This window comes from Apium graveolens, chromosome 11 (genome assembly GCF_009905375.1).
Source record: "Apium graveolens cultivar Ventura chromosome 11, ASM990537v1, whole genome shotgun sequence".
Classification (NCBI taxonomy): domain Eukaryota; kingdom Viridiplantae; phylum Streptophyta; class Magnoliopsida; order Apiales; family Apiaceae; genus Apium; species Apium graveolens.
In genome coordinates this window covers 4,663,612-4,677,640 of record NC_133657.1, presented here as the reverse complement: position 1 = coordinate 4,677,640, position 14,029 = coordinate 4,663,612, and positions in this window count along the sequence as shown.

Genomic DNA, 14,029 nt, shown 5'->3' with positions numbered 1-14,029 from the left:
AATTTCTTTTGACAAATCTTGATGTATTTGCTTGGAACCACTCAGATATGGATGAAATTGATTCGAAAGTCATATGCCATCAATTGAATATCGATCCCAAACATAAAGGGATTCGACAAAAGTACATGATTGTAAGGGGAGAAAGGGTTATAGCCTTGGCCGAGGAAGTGGATAGACTCTTGGACGTTGGGTTAATCAGAGAATCCTTTTACCCAGAATGGTTGGCAAATCCGGTGTTAGTAAAAAACCTAATAGGAAGTAAAGGACTTGTGTAGACTTCACAAGTTTAAAGAAGGCTTGCCCAAAGGATAGCTTCCTGTTAGGCCCTTAATCAACTGTAGATGAGGGTGAATACAATTAATATAATCTACTCGACAAAGCTTCAACAGAATCAACGGTTTTTATATAAATCTAATAAAAACTTATTACACAAGTACTCTCTCAAAAGGATGAACAAGATATCCTTGAGAGCTGCTAGGTTATGCAAAAGATATAACAATATCGCAATGCTTATAGCATGAACCTAATCTGTACTTCATACAGAGCACAACTACCAATGTATAAGGAATCTTGTTCTATTAACAAAAAGGAAACCTATACAATTGCTTCTGAGATAAAATCCTTCACCGGATTGAAATTTCTGTTTCTTTTTCCTCTTAAAAGATCAACTGATGTGACAAATACTAATTTCATCATCCGTTGACATCATTCGTTGATATCGTTATCCGTCGAATATCAACATCCGTCGATGTCATCATTATCCGTCGATGCTTCATCATTCGTCGATGCTTGTAACTATCATCCGTCGATGCTAGTATTTACCATTTGTAGATGCTTCTGGTAGTTTCTCTTTGATTTCATAAATTTCTCCTAACAATCTCCCCATACTTGTTCATTATGGAATTATGGACAAGTTCCAATTGATGATGTCAAAACTATCTAAATGCAGGAATCAAGTAAGCATATTCAATCTCGCTTCAGTGAATATCAGACTTTAACTCTTCATCCTGAACTTCTTCTTTAACTTGAGCAATGTCAGAGGTTAACTCCACTTCCTCAGCTCAGAATGTTTCCAGAAATCTTACTTCTTTGACCAGCTTGGACGATTTCTGCTTCAAGTAAATTTTCTTCAGTATCAAGAGCTTTAACTACTATATAGATTAAATCTATCAGAGTTTAAGATTTGAATTTTTTAGATACTGACTCCAGCTTTGGCTTTAGACTTTGAAATCCTTGACTTTTCTTCTATTTTCTCCTTTCCTTTAAGCTTCATGTCAGCAGTTCCAATAATTTGTGATATGAGAGATCTTTCATCCTCTGCCTGACTGATTTCCCTTATAACTATACCTCTGTTTGGTCTGTTAGAAGGATCATCTTCATAAAGTACTTGAGAAATATCAGCATCTGCTGTCTTCATAGAATTTTTAAAGTCTTCCTCCGTTTGCCTTAGCTGTTCAAGTTCAACTCCAGGATTTTCCTTTGCAAATATTCTTCTACTCATCTCAGAATCAAATAATTGAATCTTTGGATCCTTGTATAACAAAGTTGTCTTTCTTCCTTTAACTCTCAGAGTTTGAAGATATTGAGTTGCTTCAGCACCAGCTTCTTTCTCCAGAATACATTGGTCTTCATCAGCAACAGTTGTGACTTGTGAAGATTTTTGCATTTTAGTAGTCACAGTCAATTCTTCAACTCTTTTTTCATTCCTCTTTCTTCCTCTTTTACTCTCATTCTGTTCCCCCTTATTACCTCTATCGGGATTTTCATCATCGGTACTTAATAATGACAGCTGTTTACATTTAGATTTATCAATTTTCTCACCTTTTTTGGCATCATCGCCAAGTAATAGAGAAAGAATCAACTCCATTGAATTTTGTACTTCGGTAAGTTGATCAGACATTTGATCTTGTTTAGCTTCCAATCTAGCTTGACTGGCTTCAATTGCAGTTTGTATGATAACTATTGGTGAAATTTATTTCTGAATTTCCTGATGGGTAAGCAGTTTTAAAGCAATCAATGATTCTTTAATCTGATTGGTTTGAGTAGTAGTTGCTTCATGAGTTGTGTGTAAGGATCTGACAACCAAAGTTGATGCTTTCAAATGATTCAGCACATCAGAATTTGTAATTTTCTTTTCTGTTGTTTCCAAATGTTCAACTGCACGTGTTCTGGAAATAGGATATATATAATCTTTCCAATGACCATTCTAGAGATTATCATAATAATCCTGCTTCTTCTTAGTATCTAACTCTTTCATTTTCTGTTGTCTTACATGCATAGGCATATCTTCGGGAAAGAAAAGATCATTCTCAAGATCTAACATAGCATTAGATACATGAGTTTCTTTACCATCATTAGATTCTTCAATAGCAGCTAGATCTTGCACTAGTTTCTGAACTTTATCATCAGCTTCAGAATGCAGAATAGAATGAGAAATTGATCCAGTGGCTTTAGAAGCTTCAACACCTTCAGCAGTTGTTGTAGATAAATGAATTGGAGCTTCAAGATTAACTTCCAAGAGTTCAAGTCCTGTAGAATCTAGTGGTGATTCTGAAATGAATGAATCTTTATGAATGGACTGTTGTGCTACTACATCTTCAGCAACAATATGGATTTCTTTAATTGATGGAAAAGAAGAATGAATGGACTATTTTTCAACAAAAACAGGGATTATCTCATGTGGCGAAATAGTAAAATGTATGGACTGCAAGAAATTATCAGTACTTAGACTTGCAGGGAGATCAATAGCCTTTGATATATCAGATTTGTCCTGAGATTCAACATACTGTTGTTTAGCATCTGTTCCTTTAGTACTCTGAGCATCAACAATAAAGGGGCAGGCATTGGCTGATTTCATACTTGAGTTTAATTCTGAAGTGGATGAGAAGGCTATAGTGTTGGCATAACCTTCCTCACAGGGGAATATCCCTGACCAAGTGGGAGAAGAGTTCCCACACACTTGGTGGATTCTACATGTTGATGGGGCTGTGAATAACAACGAAGCAAGGGCCGGGATTGTTCTGATCACCCCAGAAGGACAACATTTGATGAATTCCATTTACTTTAAATTTTATGTCAGAAATAATGATGTTGAGTATGAAGCCCTAATGAATGGTCTGAAGATAGCTTTGGAGGTGGGAGTTGTGAATTTGATAGCTCGGAGTGACTCGGAGTTGGTAGTAAATCAAGTTAATGGAGGGTTCCAGGCCCGAGGACCTCGAACAGAGTTATACATGAGATGTGTCCAGCGCTTACTCCAAAGATTTGGTAATTCCAAGCTGGAAGGCATGCCAAGAGAAGAGAATGTCAATGCGGATTCCTTGGCAAAAATGGGTTCACAAATGGACAGCGTGTTGCTAGGATAGATTCCCTTGGGAATTCAGGAAATTCCCAGTATTCCAGAAATGAGTCTGTTTCAGACGCAAGAGGTCCTGCATGAGACTTGGATGACCCCTATTCACAATTATATCTGCACATAGACTTTACTGTAAGATAAGCTACAGGCTCAACGCCTTCGTTATCAGGCTGTGAAGTACGTTGAGTATGATGGGGTGCTATATAAGAGAGGATTTAATTAGCCACTTTTACGATGTGTAGATCTGGAAGAAGGAAATTATATTCTTAGAGAGATACATAAAGGTATTTGTGGCAACCACTCGAGGGGTTGCTCGTTGGTATTAAAAGTCCCTAGACAGGGATATTATTGGCCAACCATGAAAGAAGATGCTTTCAAGTTTGTTAGGGCGTGTGATCATTGCCAATGATATGCTAATTATTCTAACGCCCCAGCAACATCCATAACTTCATTGGAAAGTCCTTGACCTCTCGCTATGTGGGGAATTGACCTCATTGGAGAACTTTCCAAGGCCAGGGGGTGTGAAGTATGTCGTGGTGGCTGTTGATTATTTTACAAAGTGGGCGGAAGCTATGCCATTGGCCACGATCACGGCTAAGAAAATCAAGGATCAATTCTTTAGTCTGCAGATTTATTATTCCGTATAAACTCATATCTGATAATGGGAAGCAGTTTGACAATAAATAGTTGAGGAAGCTTTGCGAAAAATTGAACATCAAGAAAGATTTCGCTGCAGTCTATCACCCACAAAGTAATGGCCAGACGGAGGCCATAAACAAGATTATTAAGCATACTCTAAAGGCCAAGCTGGAGGAAAAGAAAGGAGATTGGCCAGAGCAGATATCAATGGTCCTTTGGTCTTATAATACAACTCCAAGGTCAACTACGGGCGAGTCCCCTTTTATGCTAATCAACTGATATGAGGCTATGATTCCCGTAGAAGTGGGATCTGGATCGTTGCAAAAGGATTTGTTTATTGAGGAAGATGCAGAGGTAAATCAAAGGCTCTACTTGGATTTGCTAGATGAAGCTAGAATGAATTCTTAATTGAAGCTTGTTGCATATCAGCAAAGAATTGCAAGGTATATCAACAAGAAGGTGAAGTCTGTACCTTATAAGGTGGGGAATCTTATTTTGCGAAAAGTCATGTCGAATACCAAAATAGCTCAACATGGAGTTCTTGGAGCTAATTGGGAAGGACCATACAGGGTCAAAGCTATACTTTGGAAGGAGACTTATCTCTTGGAAGATTTGGATGGCAAGCTCATCCCTCGAGCTTGGAATGCAGAGCATTTGCGAAAGTATTATCAGTAGGGTGCAGCTGTGGCCCCCTCAAATCTATGATTGATTTATCTAATAGACTAGTAGCAAATAAATTTCTTCTAGCCTTGGGGGTAGTATATATGACTACGAACTTTGGAACTAGTTGAAGGATAAAATTTTCAAATAATTTCCTCACAGAGCATAGTAGTCATGGGACTGGTGTAATTTTCGCACTATAGTGCATTACTAATAAAAGAGAAAGATGTTTAATTATATGTTTTTCAGAATATTGTAGCAAGATTCTGCATCAGGCGCGCCCTAAGGGTAGAGGCGCCTTAATAAATTCCACTTGTCATAGTTCTACTCAAAAGATAAGAGGACGCGCCCCATAGCAGGGGAAGCCCAGACAATATTTAGTTTGTGAAAAATAAAACTCAAACAGATTATAAGGCATGTTCCAAGTTTATAACAGAAAAAGCAAAATGAATATTTTGAGATATGCCATGGCCAAGCAGGCATGCCTTCAATATAAAAATCAGTGCAAAGTTTGATGGTGCGCCCTGACAATAAAGGTGTCCTAATAGATGTGGACGCGCCCTATGTATGAAAGTATCTCAACCAAACTTACTTAGGAAGTTAATAAAAGTAGGGCAAGAAAAACATTTGCAGGTAAATAAAATAAAAGTCAACACCTACAGGGTGCGCCCTAATGGTACAGGTGCCTTGACAAATTTACCTTAGAAAGTTTCAACTAAAGTTCTATACAAGGGAAGTTGTTAAACATAACTGCAATGGTAATCCTACCATGATAAGTAATAGGACGCACCCTAACAATGGAGATGCCCTATATATTTGTAACTTGAAATTCTTACTTGCGAAAGGAAATTAAAATATGAAAAATATACGATTGTCATAATAAAAGCAGTTCAAAAAAACCAACACGAAAATAATTAGTATTACAAATTGCACAACATTAAAAGAGGGCTGACACCTCAAAGTATTTAGGAATCAAGTTTACAAAGATTTAGGAAATAGCTCAGGGTGCGCCCTCAACGTCATTGGTTGGAGGAAATTGATTGAAGATGAACTGTTGGATCAAGCTCAGGCGCATCCTTAGCAGGTTCATCAGTATGCGCGCCCTCTTCTTCCTCAAGGCCGATTTCAACTCTCCTTTCCCTGATCTCAGCAGCATACTCCTTCTTGAATTTCATCATTTCTGCAACAGTTTCCTCACCAAACTTCTCGAAGGAATAGTCAAAATCGTTTGCCACAGAACCAGCCCTGTAGAAGTGAAAGCCACGAGCAAAAGCTTCATCAGTAAGCTCCCTCTTCTCCTCTGGCCAACCATCCCTTTGCTCTCATTCAAGGTATTCAATTCTTAGCTTTTCCTCTGCCAACTCAGTCTGAAGCAGTTCAGCTTTTTTGTTGGCAATCTACAGTTGAGAATTCAAATTCTCTATTTCTCCCTTAAGAAAAGAAATCTGATAGTCTTTGGCCTTAATATATTTGGAATGGAGGAGATTTTTATCCTTAAGATTATTTTGAAGGATGTTGTTTCCCTGCAGCCTTTCCAGGCACGCCCTCTCTTCCAGGAATCTGTCCACAGCCTGAGTTGAATGGAACATGCACTGGAAGGAAGCTTTGACTCAATCTATAATGGATTCCTCCAGGCTCATTGCCTGCCATTTCCTGACTTCTTCATCAGTAACATAAAGAGACCCTAAAGGGCCGAAATGGTTGAGTACTGTAGAAGAGCCGGTGGGCGCACCCTTTATTCGGGGCCTCTTAGACGTGCCCTGTTTTTCAGTTAAATCTACCACTGTCCTTTTTGGGACAGGGGTAGGTTGGAGAACAGAAGGAGGAGCAGGAATTGGTGGTTGATTTTTTGAAGTATCTTTCTCTTGCGGTTTGGACTTGGATTGTCTCCAGGGCGCGCCCCGAAAGATTTGGGGATTCTAGGAGGAGCCATTTCTGCATTAAATATATTAAAAGAGAAAATTAAAAATAGCAAGAACAACTAAAGAGGAAGGCGTGTCCTGAGAGAAGACGCGTTTTATGTTACAATAAAAATGTAGGGCACTCTAACAATAAAACTTATTGTCTGGGTGTGCCTTAACAAGGGAAGGCGTGTCTAATGTTGAAAGGAGATGATTATTACGAAGATACTGAAATGAAAGGAAAAAGGAGGCACGTCAGAATTTACAAGTACTACCATGGGAATTGACCTAAATAAGATAAAAGTACGAGCTCGATCGACTAAAATCTATGTATTATTCAGCAAAGTGCCACTATAGGGCGCGCCCTATGATGTGAAGGTGTGTCCTAAGGAAGTGATATGCACTAATCGAAAATTCCATGTTTAATTCAAGCATACGAGGGCGTGCCCTAATTCTATGATTTGGGTGTGATGGCGATTAAACTTTCCAAAAACACTAATTTGAATTTGAGACTTGCAAATTACAGATCTAAACTAGCATGCATATAATATATACACTTATACATACAGATTTCATGATGAACATATGAAGGAACGAACATATAAAAAAGGGGGGAGGGAGATGAACACTTGCGGTCGAAATACACTTATTATACTCGGAAAAATTAAAAAGTAAGTTGAGAATCATGTACCTTTGTGTTTGATGGAAGGAATGGTCGGATAAATTTGAGGAAATGACGAATAGAAGGTTGGTTACAAGCAACCTTGGTTCTTGTCGGCGACGATGATTTTAGGGGGAAAGAAAGTAAAGATGAAAAGGGTAAAAGTAAAAATTAAAATAATGAAGAGATACTTGTATTTATAGCTGTAATAAACGTGGGACATCTGTCAATCATATCAAATCAAATCAATCACGTCGATCACGATTCCCAAAAAAGAAGGAGAACTGTTTTTAAAACTGTTTGGAATTCAAAGGACGCGCCTTCTTTAAGTTGCGCCCTCTTTGATCATCACAGAAATTGAATTTTGAATAAAAATGAAGTAATGTGTTCCAAGGTGCGCCTTGGTGAAGGCACTCCCTGTAGAATTATATTATTAATACATAAGTTTATACAAATTTTGATAAAGACGAGTATAAATTTCAATCCCATTTTCAATAGCTTATGGAATTTGGGGGGTAGTTGTTATGCCCGAAATTTGGTATAAATATTATTCGGGTCAAACCCGGGTCAATTGGGCTTAATCGAGTAATTTATGTCTAAAAATCAAGTAAATGATAAGGTGAGCCCTCCTTGCTGAAAAGGGAAGAAGGCATGCCCCGTGACATTATTGGTGGACGCGCCCCTATGTGTGAAAAGAGCTGTTATTTAATGGATTGAAATCAGAAGGCGCGGCCTAATGGTATATGATAGGTGCGCCCTGTTGTTGAAAGGGAGATTTTGGATAAATTCTCTAAGGGTTGACCCCCTACCTATGGAAGGTCTTAGGGCGCGCCCTAAGAGGAATGATAGTTTGGATAAGGCTTCAACGTGGTTGCTTGGATGGATTCTTGGGATGATTCAAGGAAGATGAAGATTATGATTACTAACGTATTTGCTGCAGATACTCTATTGAAGAACTCTTTCCTGTAATGCAGGGTCAAAAACCTCCAGGAGTATGCCTGGACGGAAGGTCTCCTCCTATAGTCAACGAGTGTCCTCATTGGGGATGTGGGAAAATTCTGGTGTGTGCTTTGTAAGCTCTGTCTATGTAGTCAACCGGTGTCCTCATTGGGAGATTTCGGAGTATCCTGCACTTTTCACCCAAAAGCTTGGGATAGTTTGTCCTGCAATCTGGTAGGGGCTCCTTATCTGGGGAACAAGGATGCGTCCAACATTTGGGTGAATCACGACTATACCTGCATCCACGGATTAGGGAAATAACGGGTAGCGGAGGGTTATTCTTGGCCAGGGAGATGCCTTATCCGTGAAGTCTCAAAGCCGTGGACGAGCCTTGGGCATTAGTGGTTGGGCCTTATCGGCGGACATTCCTAAAGCTAGTAGAAGACGGTTTCCTACTGGGCCTCGGGACAAGAGATCTAAGCCCATTTGCTTTTTTGTTACCCAAGAACTACATTGGCTTGATTCCCTATAAATAGGGATACGTAGGCAAATTGTAAGGGGTCAGAAGCGAGAGCACAAAGGAGCCACCACTGACCCTAAGCAATCTCAGCCACCAATAATCACAAACACCAAACATTGTTCATAAAATCTGACGATTACTGTTCACGTTTTCCGACGAAGAACCACCGTCACAAATCTTGTTTTCGGCTATGAACCTCAAACTTTGTTGCTACAAAATTCCTCCGACAACAATGGCCATAATTTAAAATGTAACATTCAGGATTTTATACTAATATATTTTAATAAAATTCAATATTGAATGTTAGTTTACATTCCTGAACAAAATGTTAGTTTATGTTAGTTTACGGATGGGTCTAGAGAAACAAATTTCTCAACCAAACATAAAATCGGTTTGAAATGAAGGAAACTAATGTCATTTCCAGGATCCTTATATTAATATTCTAATAAATTGCACTATTTGAATGTTAGTTTACATTCCTGACAAAAAAATGTTAGTTTACATTAGTTTGAGGATGGGTTTAGAGAAACAAATTTCTCAACTAAGCTTAGAAGGGTGTATTCAATCAAGATTTTAAAGGATTTTTTTGGATTCTTGAAATCAAGAGGTATTGAATTTGGATTTTAAAAATCATTTGAAATCTGATGGTATTCAATATAGATTAGAAAATATCTTTTAAAATCTGAGTGTATTCAATTCAGATTTTAAAAAGTCTACTGAAATCTGACGGTATTTAATTAGGATTTTTAAAAGTCCATCAAAATCTGATGGTATTCAAAAATCCGTGGATTTCTTTTTATTTGAAAAAGTTATGGATTTTAATGGATTTTCTAGTTCATTTTTAATATTTTGAAATCTCTTTAAAATACATGAGATTTTGAAGGATTTGTGGAAAACTTCACAAAATCAGCAAGATTCTGCAAGATTTTTTCATCAACTCCGTCAAAATCCACGAACAATTAAAATCAACGAAAGTCTTCCAAAATCCATGAATTATTATCAATCCTTTAAAATCTAAAATGAATACACTCCCTTTGTGTAGATTTGAAATTATGCACGCAATATGGAAGCCACGGAAATTCAAGTACATTTACCTAATAGCTACACACTATGTTTTCACCAAATTCAAGTACATTTACCTAATAGCTACATACTATGTTTTCACCCTGACACTTCCATTGGCTTCTGCTGTTTACTAGGCCTTTGGCGATCATCTATGATGAAATTTAATGCTATGGAAATCTTATTTCTTTTATACTCTTTATGAGTACAATCCTTGTTGAAAATAAGTTAGGTTGCTAGGTATAATGATTAGTAACTATAATTAAAAATCACTGATGTTCAATAGAAATTTGATATATAAAATAATGTTTAAATTATAATATATTTCTTTGTAGTTTAAAAATATATTACATAGTAAATATATATTTTATAGGTACGTTAATAGATTAGGTTGAACGCAAAGATTAGCAACCAGATTACTGGAGGTATATGATTACTTTGGTTAGAATCACATAGTCTTTTTACCAAGCTACTGGTTTGCTAAAGTTGTAAATAATTTAAAATAGTTGTTCTATGATTAGTGAAACTAGCTCTATAACCCGTGTAATGCACGGACATGCTCTAGATTGGACAAATCGATATTATTTTAGTTATACTTTATGATAATATTTCATGTTATTCCCCTCCGAATGTTGATGTATTTATTTGTGTATATGAGTAGATTTTTATTGTGATGGCATTGGTGCAATAGTGTTTATCTACAATTGACATAGAGACCAGTGGCATTTCTTGTTTTCCACCGTTAAGGACGATCAATGGAAGTTTTTTAGAAATTTTAGTAATTGCCTAAACTACTGCACGATATAGTTGTTTGTTTACATAAAATTTTATTTTATAATTGTTATTTTAATTTTAGTATTCTTCAATTTTAATTTCCGACCTTAGTAACTCTTTCCCCTCTCTCGAAAAATATTAATAAATTCGCATCTCTCAACATACTAGGTGCTTCTTGGTTGTATTTCATATGTAAACTTTACCAAGATTATTTATTTTAGTTAATATTATTCGTTCAAGCCATGATGACGCCGTAAAATACCAATGTAAACCAACATAATCATATATTTTATGAATTATGAATACCATAAGTTAAAGATTTTTTGCATAAATTAACACATAGATATACATATATATATATATATATTATACATAAATATGTGTGTGTGTCTATATATATATATATGAAAGTCCTGAATTTAATTTTTTTGTATAAATATAAGAATATATATATGTATATATATTTTATATACATATATATGTGTGTGTGTCTATATATATATATGAAAGTCCTGAATTTAATTTTTTTGTGTAAATATAAGAATATATATATATATATATATGTATATATTATATATACATATATATGTGTGTGTGTCTATATATATATATGAAAATCCTGAATTTATTTTTTTTGTGTAAATATAAGAATATAACACTTAAAGTATGACATGATTAAATATAAATATTTATTCAGTTAGAGGTATAAATGGTTGTGATGCACATAATCATATTTAATATATAAGTTTCTCTAGTTGATTTGTTTTTAATATTTAATTCACAAATATTTATAATAGACTATAATGTGATAAATATGGTATATGCGAGTCAACTCTGTGATTAAAGGTGGGTGTGAAGTGGGAGAGGAGGGATGTCATGATTGGGGTGCGAAGCGAATGGGCGCTGTGGTGATTTTCGGGGCGGGGGGCGAAAAGAGACGAAGTAGTCTTTACTCAAATTTGACCAATTAATATAAATAAATAAATTTTATTTTAATAGTAAGATTTTGTATGATTTTCGCATATCTTTTTATCTATATATATATATATTGTCATTAAGATTAACGACGAACAATAATATTTTGTAAAAATAAATTTTATTATAATTTAAATGCACTACCACTTTTTTTATAGATAACATGATTTTGTACTCAAGTTTCTCATGTATTAATATTGTTTATTTTTTTATAATAATAATAATAATAACTATTATTATTATTACTATACTAGTAATAATTATTATTATTAGAATTTTAATATATATGTTTTATAGACCTGCTATTCAAATTAAATATTTTTTATTTTTTAATGAAATTTAAAATTATAACTATTACTATTAATAATTATTTTTACTTTATATTTAAAATTCACTTATTTTTATTATTAATTTGATAATTAATAATTTATGTATTCTCGTCTTTAGAATTTAACTTACGTTAAAAATAAGTACAATTTTATTTTTTGTAGACAAAAAAAAAATTGAATCATTAACTAAAAGAGAAATTTCAATTTAATATTAGGTTTTTAATTTTTGAATCAAAAATAAAAAGGACAAGATATGACTGCCACATGCCAAATAGATAAACAAACTCAGGGTAATATAATATTTTTATTGTTTTGCTCTGATAATTAAGAACCTGCTCTGAAAATATAACATCTCTAACTAAATTGTTATATATATACACATGTACGTACATATGTTTGTATGGATATATGTATGTATGTATATATGGATACATGCATGTGTGCATGTACTTATATAATAATTAGTTATAAATATATATATATATATATATATTAAGTATGCAATAATTAATCGATATTAGTAAGTCACTTATGAGATAGCTTATGTATTATATGATGCATGCATGTATCTTTTATAATAATTAGTTATAAATAAATATATATACTAATTATGCAACAACTAATCGATATTAGTAAGTCAATTATGTATTATATAAATTCTTATGCAAGGGTTATCATTTAAATTTTTTATACTAATTTTTTTTAATAGAGTGTGTAAATTTTATGAAGAAATTATTTTTAATGACTTGCATATTAATGATGTTTTAATTGAGGTAATAAAAATTACATGAATAAATACGTATTAAATATATAATAATTAATGAGTTGCATATTAATGATGTTTTAATTGAGGTAATAAAAATTACATGAATGCATCGGTATTAATTATATAATAATGAATGAGCATTAATGGTTAAAACAAATCATGTATGGATATTAATTACTGTATTTATGATTAAATTTGCTCAGCGAACCCCCCTGTTGCTGTATTAGATATATAATAGATGAGCAGGTGGACTAACGTGGTTGTAAACTTATTGATCTATTAAAGCAGTAGTGATACTTTATATAGAATTTGTTGTATAAATTAATTGGTAATATGTTGTTTAAATTTGTTTGTTACCGTTATATTATAAATATGACAGGATAACTTTCAAGAATTACATTTTAACTGCTACAAAGAATGATGTATCTAACCAAAGGTTCCCTTTGGTTAGACGTTTTACTTATTCTAGTATTATAAGATGCTCTAAAAAAAGTAATTGTGACGATTAAGGGGATGTTTGGTTATTAGTGAATTTTATGTGATTGAACTCCTCTTGTTTTATATAGGAGCGGTTTTGGACAGGGGAGTAGATTGTTTGGTATTGAAAGGTGTTGACAGGAGCAATGAGTAGACTCCATATTTTCAGATAAGTTGTTCTAATTTTCTTTTATGGATGTTCTCTTTTCAGACCTTAAGGCTTTATTATCTAAGTTTCCGGACATCATGCATGACCTTCGGTTAGATGATAAATTTTATTGTATTAAATAAACTCATTTTCTATATCTCGGTACAATTTATGTACGAGTTTGTATCACCCTGACAAAAAAATACATGAAACTGATACCTAATTTCGTATTACCCCAACGAAACTACCGCTTCTGTAATTAAAACTGGTTTGAGTTTGCATGTTACTAGTTTTATAATGCGATGTTTATATATTTTTGTAAAAGTTTTAACTAAAAATTTGATATCTTTATTTATTCGTCTATTTATTTACATTAAAATCAACTTTACAAAAAATAGAAATACACAAACAATTGAATACACGAATCTTAAATAAATTGGTTTTATATTTGACATTTCGAATACATGAAATACGAACATGTAAATTACGAATTAATTGACAATTCTATTGTTAGTATGTTTTAAATTGAAGATGAACGTGTCGATATATAGCTTTTATTTTCAGAAAAATTTGAGGACGTAGCAAACTGTTTGAGGATTGTTTTTTTTTTAAAAAAAAATCTGCTTGCCATCTGCTTTCTTTCCATTTTTAAGGAATAGAAAGAATTATTTAATATTAAGTCAGTTTTTTTTTGCTAATTTTTTGTCAAGCAAAACCTATAAAAAGAATTATTAAATAAATCTTGGATATCTCTCAAAAAATCTCAAATTAATAAGAGTCAATTGAAAGATCGGCCTTACTGACAGAATGCTTATGTATTTGA